The sequence below is a fragment of the Eurosta solidaginis genome, chromosome 2 (genome assembly GCF_040869045.1).
Source record: "Eurosta solidaginis isolate ZX-2024a chromosome 2, ASM4086904v1, whole genome shotgun sequence".
NCBI lineage: Eukaryota > Metazoa > Arthropoda > Insecta > Diptera > Tephritidae > Eurosta > Eurosta solidaginis.
Window position 1 is genome coordinate 19,238,614 of NC_090320.1, and position 12,181 is coordinate 19,250,794.

Consider the following 12,181-nt stretch of genomic DNA (forward strand, 5'->3'; position numbering starts at 1 on the left):
TGGTTAAACGTATCGTAAAAAAATTCGGCAGAGAGGTTGCCTTTACTATAAGGAATGTTTTGAAGAAAAATTAACGAAATGGGTTAAGGACCACGCCCACTTTTATATGAAAGATTTTTAAAGGGTCGTGGACGAATAAAATAAGATATATCTTTGCAAAAAAGAGCTTTATATCAATGGTATCTCATTTCGCAAGTGTATTTATAACAGTGAATAGGAATAACTTCAAACTTTTAAAAAGGGGCGTGGCGCCGCCCCTTTTATGACTAAGCAATTTTCTATATTTTGGGAGCCATAACTCGAAGAAAAATTAACATATCGTATTGAAATTGTGTACACATATTTTCCTTATAGCAGAAAATATTTCTAGCAAAAATGGCCGAGATCGGTTAAAGACCACGGCTACTTAGATATAAAACAAGTTTAAAAGGGTCGTAGACTAGAATAATAAGCTATAATTTAGCAAAAAATTGTTTTGAATCAATGATATTTCACTTATCAAGTTTTATTGTAAAAGGAAATGGGGAGACATTTTTTAAACGGGCGGTGCCACGTGTTATGTAGAAAAGTAAATGAAATAAAATGTACAATTGAAGCTCACGCTGAGTATATAATGTTCGGATACACCCGAACTTAGACACATTTACTTGTTTATTTTCGTCTTTTCTTAAATAATTCGATTAAATCACCTTTAATCTTTTTTATTTTACACATTTCGTTGCCGTTTTTGTCTTTTAATATTTCTTAGAATGGGCTACATAGATTTCAAACTAACCAATCCCAACTGAAAAGGACTGAAGGGCATTAATTAAGTCCAAATGTAAACAAAAGAGATCACTCGCATATAACCAGAAGAGAAAAGTGAATACCAGATACATAAAGAGAAATAAATAAGCGGTTGTTCGGGAAGGCTGTTCGTGAAAAGTCTAGACCTTACCAGCGCAAGCTGAGGAATAAGGAATCAGTTTCATTAGAAACGCTATAATTGAAGAAAGCTTGTAATGTAATTGTACTACTGCCACAGTAGAACTGCAAATAAAGAAAATTTTGCCACACTCAATATTTGAGTTATTTATTGGACAGTTCAGCGATTCGAACGCTAATAGAAGTGCCATAATAATCATCAATTTCCTAAAAATCGTTACAATATTTTTTCTTGCGTTTTCGATATTGCTCGCCTTCAGCTGAAAATTGCTGCAGGTTTCTTTCTGTTATTGCTTGTTCGTTTTTATACCCAGCTGTAATTGTTAATTTTATTTAGAAATTAAATTTTTTTGGGTGTGTCCCAAACGCATTGCGAATGGCGAATGGCGTTGTGCCACCTGTCGATGGAATTATCTCTTTGGACTTCACCCCAATTTGGTGATATTATACATACTCCATTTCTCGATTAGATATAACGCCTTCCTCCACTGTTGGTGTGTTCCAGGAAGTGGCAATCCAATACATGTTAACTCGAAATAACTCAATAAGTTTTGTATTGCGAAATTATATTCATTTTCTTCGCTATCGATATGAAATTCTCTGGAAGAAATGCAAGAGCTACTAAATATTTCAATTTATTCGCGCAATTTGCACAATTTTAAAACTTTTTTGCAGCACTAACGTTTGGATATGTCTCCGGACATTTTTGGTTAAGTGGAAAAACAACCATGAACAAATGCTTCGGGAAAACTAGACGGCTGAAAAAAGTTTCAGAGGTCAAAATTCAGAAAGTAATCAGACGACAAAAAACATTGCATTTTGCGCTACAAGAAATAGAAATAATTTTTTAATGCTTGTGAAAGTATGCAAAACTTATTTGAAATAATCGTACAAAAATCTAAAATAGAATATTTTTAAGAGCCCTAGTGCATACCCCAAAATCAAAGAACTCTAAACGTTTGCAAGGCGCGTCATCAGAAAACTGTTGGCTTATAATCCGAGGCTTGTTTTTTCTTTTGGAGCGTGTTTTGACGGGTTCCAAGCCCAGCACATAACTCTCTCAGCGGGAGTGATAATATTACTATACACGTTTGTAAAGCGAGCCGCTTGATCAAAGGCCGACACCCACTTGCAGTCGCACTTTTTGTTGGTCGGACTATGCCGATAAAATCCCCCAGCTAGCCCTTAAACCCATTATGTGGGTTGTCGCCTCCTCACATTAGCTCACTATTAAACGTGTGTTCAGTGACCTCTCAGAGGATACTTGGCGCCAAGTGGCCTGTAGAAATGAGCTGTTTGAACCGCATGTAAAAGAATTGCTTTGGCCATACCCTGATGAATGGTAGCCAAAAGCTTTCGTGAACTTCCACACACCGCACAAAGAAAGACACATCTTCACTCTCACTCACTACTGCGGTATGGGAGCGGGTGTCTTCTGTGAACAACTTAAGGTGTCGCTGTCAGTCCGTCATTCTAATTTCTTTTTGCAATCGGAAGTTCTGGGTATGAGGTGTGAGGTGTGCTTTTACGCGGCGCTCATGGTGCTTAACTCACAAATCACTTCATCTAATGCCGTCAGCAGCTGAAAGAGGTCGCCTCAAGATGCAGCTAACTTCGCAAACATAACCCTGGTCACAGGAACATTGATCGCAACGAACTTGCAAGATGAACTTGCAAGGGCAGGGACACTGCCTGAAAGCGGTCGAGATGCATCATTTACTTACATCAATCAAAACAAACATACATATCAGATTAAAGGAGCTGCTAACTCTGCAGACTCCACTCCAGACTCCACTCCACTCTGCAACTGAGACTTCTCCGGCAACTGCAAGATAACTAAGAGAATCGGGTCAAATTACAAACGAGAACCTGGCCAAATTACTTACTTACTTAACTGGCGCTTCACCGTTTAAACGATTATGAATGTCCAATAAGGCGCGCCAGTCGCTTCTTCGCTCTCCAAACTGGCGCCAATTGGTCACTCCAAAGGAGTTTAAATCATTTTCCGCCTGGTCTTTTTAGCACAGTGGGGGCCATCCTCTTCCTCTCTTTCATAGGCGGGCTCCGATAGAAACACTTTCTTAGCCGGACGTCATCTTTCATTCGCATAACATGACCTAGCCAGCGTAGCCGCTGCATTTTAATTCACTGGACTATGATGATGTCTGCGTAAAGCTCGTACAGGCCATAAATCTTTCGAAGAACTTTTCTTTCTAGCACTCCCATAGCCGCTTCATCTGATGCTGTCATGGTCCATGCTTCTGCACCACATAACAGGACGGGTACGATAAGTGACTTGTAGATAATGATTTCCGTTTGCCTACCTAGCCCAAAGTAGCATTTATTGGAGAGTGATTCTTCGCAGGATTTCAGAGCTGATGTTGTTGTTAGTGTTAATGCTAGTTCCCAAATAAACGAAGTCTATTAATATTTCGAAATTATTGCTGCCAACAGTAGTGTGGTTGCAAAACGCATGTTAGCTGGCTTTGCTCAATGACAGCAGGTACTTCGTTTTGTCCTCATTCACTATCAAATCCATCTTTATAGCTTCTTTTTCCAGTTTGGAGTAAGCGGAACTAACGGTACGGGTGTTCATGCCGATGATATCTATATAATCAGCATACGCCATCAACACGACCTTGTACATAGGTCAAAAAAGAAATGTTTAGGATCACTACCACAATTGCGAGACACTGGCCGCTTGGTCTGCAAGCTGACAGAGAGCATTTGCTGATTTCCAATAAATTTAAATGTTAAAAAAGAGGATACAGGGTTTAATATAATGAACTGAATTTAAGAATTGACGGCTCATGATTTTTCGGCCTTTCTTGTTTACGGCAAAAGTAAAACTCAACTCTCTCGCTTCTTGTTCGTCTCTCTTCGCTGCCACCAGTTATCCTCGTATTACCGGTGACAGGCCCATTAAAAAAAAAATTAGAGTCTTAATATCTGTCCACACATAAAATTTTATCATTCTAGATGAATTATTTACTAAATAATCAGGTTTTATGTGTTTTCAAAAATTTTATATATGTAAAAAGTGGGCGTGGGTACCATCCGATTTCCCTAACTCTTAATATCTCCATATACCAAATTTCACTATTTTATTCTCAATATTTACTCAAGTTATCGTGTGCAAATGGACGGACAGATGGACGGACATGACTAAATCAATTCCTTTTTTATCCTCGGCATTTTGATATATGGAAGTCTATATTTATCTCGATTCGTTTATGCCCGTTATGTTACCGTCTTTAGCTTTAACTTAAATTTAGAGGTACTTTTGTTTTTTTCAAATTCTTAAAATCTTATTTTTTATTTACACGTGTCAAAACAGATAAAACTAATTAAGTGTACCAATTGTACTTTTCATTAAAAACACTTTCATTGTACACGTGCCAACTCAATAACACACTTTGCAAATACATATGGGCAAGTCCGTGGTAACGGGCGCCAACGCATTTCAACCTGCATAAAAGAAAACATGAGCAGTGGACTGAGCGGATATTGCAATACTTGAACCAACAATTGCGCGTACCTCAAAAATGTAAGTACATATATGATGAAGTTCGGACGCGACAAAAAATAGAAGCAGTTTTTTAATTCTTGTGAAAGTATGCAAAACTTAACGAAGCGAAGGAAAGAACAGAAGGTGAAATAAAGACTTAACGCTCGTATATTTTCGAAATCTGAAATATTTTTACACTTTATGATATTGAAAATATATTCTTTGCGAGACAGCTAGTTTTAGGTCTAGTAAAGTAAACAAAATCTGCATACCTGGAACTTCGAATACGCCCTCAAAGTCCGGACTAAGAGCCCAAAACCCCTTTTCGTAAGCGGAGACGTATACTGGTATATAACTTCCCTCTATTTATTCTTCGACAAATTTTTAGGCCATTAAAAGAGGGGACGTTCTTGTGTTTCTAACGATGTGCAAATGTTAGTTTTATAGATGAAATAGAACAAAAGTACAAAATCAATCAAAACTTTAAAGGGGCCATATATAATTTTGCGTTCAAAAACTCACGAATGTAATAAATCCATTGTAATTTGGAAAAGATATTCCCATTTAACTATTTCTAGTTGACAAACATATATACGTATATTTTTTTAAGCAGATAAGATTCACAAGAAACAAAAATCTAAACAAAAATTCCGTGCGAGTTTTTTGCCTTCTCACATTCCTCGTATTCTAAATAAATATTCCTTGTGAGTTATTTCACGTCTCCCTTTCATCCTATTCTGAACAATGTTCGAAAAAGCGGAAACCGGCTATGGGAGAAAAGTAGGTATTATGAGTGAGAGGGAGATTTCTCTGTCATTTCTTAGGAGTTTTTCACTTGTTAAATTAAAGGAAATGCATCAAAATAGTTAAAGAAAGTTGGTTCTTTTAAGAAAGAACACTTATTTGTAAAAATGTCTGCTAAAATATGTACATTGTACTACAATATTCTTTATTTTAAGTCGAAAAGTGTATCATAAGCAATGGAAGAGCTATTAGTATATTTGATGCAGCCATCCAGAAATTGCGCAAGGATTTTTTAAGAAGGCTTAAATAGATTTTGGCATATGACGAAAGACGAATTCAATTCGACTTGGTCACCAGAAAATTGCTTTGCTGAATGGAAGCAGGCAACTCCGACGGATTTGTATTATCCCGCCGTCTTCTTATGCTCCTCTGTTGATGTTGCTGTGGCACCAATTCATTCCCCATTTCAGTGAATACCACATGAAATGTAATACTGAGCATTGTTTATATTTTATTTCTTAATTTCAAACAAATTTGCAACAATAATTAAACTTTTGAATTTTTTAAACAAATTTTAATTGACAAAACAGCTGACTTCGAAAATTCGAAATTCCTATTCCCCAATAATTTTCTCCCTAGGAGAAAATAATTGGAGGAATTTTTCCGCAGGAATAAAAAACTCCGCGAGAACAAAACTCCGAGGGAATATTTAGAATCGGGCTGAATATAATTTGTACTGCTTTCTTTTGTTGTTTTCATATGAAATTGTTGAATAAAGCAATAAAACCTACATTAATCTTTAAAATTCATATCTTGTTGAAATCAGAACTGATTTTAGATTTTCCTCAGATAATCTCTTGTATATATAAATTAAAAAAAGATACAACAATTTAAATTTTCGTTATATTTTGTAAGATTTCTCTCACATCTCCAAGGAGCAATTGACGGTTAATACACTGCTGAGAGCCCAAACTGCCCTCTTTTTGACAACATATAAGTTTTGTTCGTTGGCTAAACAGACATACAGTTATATATATATTTATATTTATTTATTTATTACGACTCTAAGAGCCTAGTTCAAAACATAAAAATATGATTGCATTAATTAACATGTGTACTTAATCTAAATTTTTAAATTAAAGAAAAAATTTTAATTATGACACATGTATTACTAATGCATTTAAATCTCAACGACTATATCATTTAATCGGCCTAGATTTGGTGTAGTCATACAACCGGCTGCTAAATAAGTTTCTATCACAATTTTTTATATATTCAGGTAGTTCGTTGAAGTATTTCAACCCTTTGTAAAAAAGACTATTTTGTTCCGATTCTGTTTTATAATTTGGCAATTTAAAATTATTTCTCTGCCTTGTATTTATATCATGGACCTCGTAATTAAATGTAATACCTGTTCTGAGATACTCTGGCAAAATTCCGTGCTTTATATTATAAATAAATTTCATTGTGTTAAAGAATATTTGTTGTTTAACGCTCATCCAATTTAAACTTAGAAGCATGTCTTTTATAGGAGTATCATAACGTTTGCTTAAAATAAAGCGCATTGCTTTATTTTGCATTTTTTGCAACTTATCAATTTGCGAATCTTTCATAATAAAAAATATTGTTGAGCAATAAATAAAGTAAGGCTCAACTATGGATCAACTAATGAACATGACAAATTTTAGACACCAATCAAAAATGTTACCCGAACTTTCTGGAAAATTTTTAGTAAATGGACCTATTTAACATTTGAAAGCTTTTTGAATTTTAAGTCGACGTTTGCTTACTAGGAACTAATAAGGATAAGGGCAGAATCAATTTATAAAACCTCCGTTTTCCAAAGTTTTTTAATGCTTTTTCTTTTTGATTTCCGGTTTGTGATGTACCTTATTTGGGAATCGCCCACATATAAATAAACAAACAATTGAAAAAGTATAGTAAAATGCGTAATTTCATTTCGCTAGAATATCTATAAACACATTTGATTGGTTATATTGATAGAGCTAATTCAGCTAAACTGACTAAATCTTGTACCGCACTATTGGAGAACTGCTAGTGTAGCTTTCCTACCAAATGCGGGGAAGATCGGTCACGTGTATCCCAAAGACTATAGACCCATTAGCTTAACATCATTTCTGCTCAAAACCTTTGAGAGGCTGATAGATGTGTACATAAAGTCCAACGTGGATGAAAAGCTGCTCTTCACAACACAACATGCGCACACCAAAGGCAAGTCGGTAGACACCGCATTGCATAGGGTGGTAATAAGCATAGATAAAGCCCTGCAATATAAGGAATATGCTCTAGGAGTCTTCTCAGACATTGCCGGGGCTTTCAGTAATGTTTCTAAATGGTTTATTATGGATGGTCTTAATTACATTAAAGTATATCCAGCCTTAACAAGATGGATCCGCTGCATGTTAAATTGCAGGAACATTACATCACAATGGGGATTGTACGAGGCCACGAAATCAGTGGACAGGGGCACGCCGCAGGGAGGGGTGCTACCACCTCTGCTGTGGACGCTGGTCCAACTGCTCAGAAGATTTGATGAGGGACCGGTAAAACTTACGGCTTACACAGATGACGTTGCAATTGTCATAAGTGGAAAGTGCCTTCTAACGATTAGCTCTTTGATGGATCAGTCGTTTCGGGATATTCATAACTGGGCATCCAATGTAGGGTTGAAAGTCAACGCGGAGAAGACGGGTATAGTCCCAAATTGGACCGGACCTCTGTTAGGAGGGGTGATCCTACAGGGGAAACCTTGCACAAAATATCTAGGAATCATCCTAGACAGTAAGCTGTTATTGAAGCTCAACGTGGAGGAGAGGATGAAGAAGGCGTCAACTGCACTTTATGCATGTAATAGAATGCTGGGGTGTATATGGGGCTTATCGCCCTCTCCTCCTCATTGGGGTTTGTAAGCCCTATTCTATATTATGGAGTTCTTGTTTGGTGGAAAGCCACATAAAAAACAACCTACCTCACAAAATTATTGGGGGTATGCAGACTATCCAATGCTTATCATTACGGGAGCCCTGAAAACAACCCCGACGGTTGCACCGTATGCTATTCTGCATATTCCACCTGTAAACCTGTTAGCAAAGAACATAGCGTTAACAACTGCAATCAGGATCGTGGCATCGGGGCAGCTTGAACGCCGACAATACGGCCATAGTAGTATAGCGTCATCAAACACAAGACGAACATACTACCTTATTCTCTATCTGCGCTTCGAGGGGGGTCTTAAGGCCACAATGGAGACATACGTTTGGCGCAAGGGTGCTGAAATTTCGGACGAGGCGATAAATGTGTACACAGATGGTTCCAAGGTAGTGGAAGGATTAGGGTCTGCGGTATACTGTGCTGATCCGGAAATAAACAGATCCTACAGGCTGCCGGATTACTGTAGCGTTTTGCAAGCGGAAATATTAGCCGTAACCAAAGCAGTAGAAACTTTGGAAGAGAATAGCTTGAGCTGCAACCGTGTTGACTTTTATATTGACAGTCAAGCAGCAATTAAGGCACTAATCTCGCATAGCACAGCATCTAAATGCGTGTTAGAGTGTAAGCAGTACCTGGAGAGAATCGGGACAGGGAAAAGCATACATCTAGATCGGGTCCCAGGGCATATGGGAATAGATGGGAATGAAAAAGCGGATGAACTAGCTGAAAACGGCGTATCCCTGGAAGCTTGCTTCTTAGACGTCCCAATTAGACTGGGCGAGATTAAGCGAAGGTGAGGAGGTGCAGATGATCGACCAAGCAAGAAAGGCGTGGGTTCAAGCGGGGGGCTGTAAAGTGTCGAAAATTATGTGTAGGTCTTACAACCTTAGACTAACAAATTTGCTTCTATCATTAAAAATAGAGGAATGTAGACTCATGACGGGTATTCTGACTGAACACTGCCTTCTGGCGCCACACGCCTTTAAATTAGGCTTGGTCAGCAAGTGGTTTAAGCCCTAGGAAGCTTCTAGTATTTGCCAAAAGGACGGAGTTATTTTATAACTCTGGTCCTGGTTTTTGATAAGGTTTTTCGGTTTGATAATTAAAAACAAACTTCTGGTAATACTACAAACTCATTCAGTTTATGTGAGGTCCACATGGACCGGCCAGTTCAACCTAATAGGTGGACGCCATTTCAAGATATCGCCCTAAAGGTGGACCAAGTGGAATATGTGTTGTACGATATGGGTATCAAATGAAAGGTGTTAATGAGTATTTTAAAAGGGAGTGGGTCTTAGTTCTATGGGTGGACGCCTTTTCGAGATATCGCCATAAAGGTAGACCAGAGGTGACACTAGAATGTGTTTGTACGATATGGGAATCAAATGAAAGATTTTAATGAGTATTTTAAAAGGAAGTGGGCCATAGTGCTATAGGTGGACGCCTTTTCGAGATATCGCCATAAAGGTGGACCAGGGATGACTCCAGAATGTGTTTGTACGACATGGGAATCAAATGAAAGGTTTTAATGAGTATTTTAAAAAGGAGTGGGCCATAGTGCTATAGGTGGACGCCTTTTCGAGATGTCGCCATAAAGGTGGACCAGGGATGACTCTAGAATGTGTTTGTACGACATGGGAATCAAAAGAAAGGTGTTAATGAGTATTTTAAAAGGGAGTAATCCTTAGTTCCATAGGTGGACGCCGTTTCGAGATACCGCCATATAGGTGACTCTAGAATTCGTTTGTGAAATATGGGTTTCAAACGAAAGGTGTTAATGAGTATTTTAAAAGGGAGGGGACCATAAAGGTGGACCAGGGGTGACTCTGGAATGTGTTTGTATGATATGGGTGTCAAATGAAAGGTGTTAATGAGTATTTTAAAAGGGAGTGGGCCTTAGTTCTATAGGTGGACGCTTTTTCGAGATATCGCCATAAAGATGGACCAGAGGTGACACTAGAATGTGTTTGTACGATATGGGTATCAAATTAAAGGTATTAATAAGGGTTTTAAAAGGGAGTTACCCTTAGTTGTATATAGGCGTTTTCGAGATGTCGACCAAAATGTGGACCAGGGTGAACCAGAGCATCATCTGTCGGGTACCGCTAATTTATTTATATATTAATACCAGGAACAGTATTCCTGCCAAAATTCCAAGGGCGTTTGATTTCGCCCTGCAGAACTTTTGTCATTTTCTTCTACTTAATATGGTAGGTGTCACACCCATTTTACAAAATTTTTTTTAAAGTTATATTTTGCGTCAATAAACCAATCCAATTACCATGTTTTATCTCTTTTTTCATATTTGGTATAGAATTATGGCATTTTTCGTAATTTTCGATATCGAAAAAGTGGGCGTGGTAATAGTCGGATCTTGGCCATTTTTTATACCAAGATAAAGTGAGTTCAGATAAGTACGTGACCTAAGTTTTGTAAAGATAAGTCGATTTTTGCTCAAGTTATCGTGTTAACGGCGGAGCGGAAGGACAGACGGACGACTGTGTATAAAAACTGGGCGTGACTTCAACCGATTTCGCCCATTTTCACAGAAAACAGTTAGCGTCATAAAATCTATGCTCCTACCAAAAGGATTGGCAGATTTTTGTTCGATTTATGGCATTAAAATTACTCCAGACGAATTAAATGAAAAAGGGCGGAGCCACGCCCATTTTGAAATTTTATTTTAGTTTTATGTTTTATTGCACCATATCATTACTGGAGTTGAATGTTGACATAATTTACTTATATACTGTAAAGATATTAAATTTTTTGTTAAAATTTGACTTTAAAACAAATTTTTTTTAAAAGTCGGCGTGTTCGTAATCCGATTTTGCTAATTCTTATTTAGCACACATACAGTTACAGGAGTAACGCTCCTGCCAAATTTCATCATGATATCTTCAACGACTGCCAAATTACAGCTTGCAAAACTTTGAAATTACCTTCTTTTAAAAATGGGTGGTGCCACGCCTATTTGCCAAAATTTTACTAATTTTCTATTCTATGTCATAAGGTCAACCCACCTACAAAGTTTCATCGCTTTAGCCGTCTTTAGTAATGAATTATCGCACTTTTTCGGTTTATCGAAAATTTCGATATCGAAAAAGTGGGCGTGGTTATGGTCCGATTTCGTTCATTTTAAATAGCGATCAGAGATGGGTGCCCAAGAAGCTACATACCAAATTTTATCAATATACCTCAAAATTCACTCAAGTTATCGTGTTTACGGACGGACGGACGGCCAGATCATTTTGATATATAGAAGTATATATCTATCTCGATTAGTTTATGCCGTTACGGATTACCGTTATACGAACAAAGTTAATATACTCTGTGAGCTCTGCTCAGCTGAGTATAAAAATGCAGTTGCAAACCACAAAGGGAAAAGACAATATATAGGGGAGTTGCGAACATACCAGACTTAACGGACAACAAAACACTGAACAGAATAATGGACAACAACAATACATGCTTTGCCTACAAGCCACACATAACACTTAATAAAATATTCACAAGAACAAAAGACAAAGTAGAGAAAGAACAACAACATAACGTCATATATGAAATTAAGTGCAATGGGAATGTTGAAGAAAAGTGCAACAAAATATACATTGGCACAACAAAGAGAGCTTTGGTTGTCGAAATCACCGAGCACAGAGCAGTTACCAAAAATGGAAAAAGCTCAACTGCGCTTTCTCAACACTTAACAAATAAACAACACTCAGCTGATTTCGAAAATGGAAAAATATTAGATGTAGAAAGAAGAGAACAAAACAAAGCTAGCACTGGAAGGCCTTCGAATACAACAAATAATCAAAAAAGCTCTCAACTTTAAGGATGATGTGGACAATATTAGTTGTGCTTACGCCACGGCGATTAATGAAGTTAAAAACTAATAAGTGTTGACAAATAATTCATTAAATAAATATGTATGTTTTAAGTAGAAATATTGTCAAATACAATTAATGTAAGTATTTTAGTAGAAAATGTTTATATTTTTGTCGATGTTATAATTATTTTATGTTTTTTGTCCAAACAAACAGACTTCCAGCA

At 37.2% G+C, this 12,181-nt stretch overlaps 1 protein-coding gene across 23 annotated transcripts in view; it reads left to right on the plus strand.

The window, feature by feature from the left end:
- Lar (tyrosine-protein phosphatase Lar) overlaps positions 1-12,181 on the plus strand; it is a 1,659,242-nt gene that overhangs the window by 28,954 nt on the left and 1,618,107 nt on the right. For 21 of the 23 annotated variants that reach the window (XM_067764572.1, XM_067764575.1, XM_067764574.1 and 18 more), the window contains one exon: positions 4,262-4,471. The gene's annotated coding sequence lies outside the window, so the exon portion shown is untranslated. Of the gene's footprint in view, positions 1-4,261; positions 4,472-11,478; positions 12,096-12,181 lie in introns of those variants that run through there. The other 2 variants (XM_067764571.1, XM_067764586.1) reach the window with 1 other exon arrangement.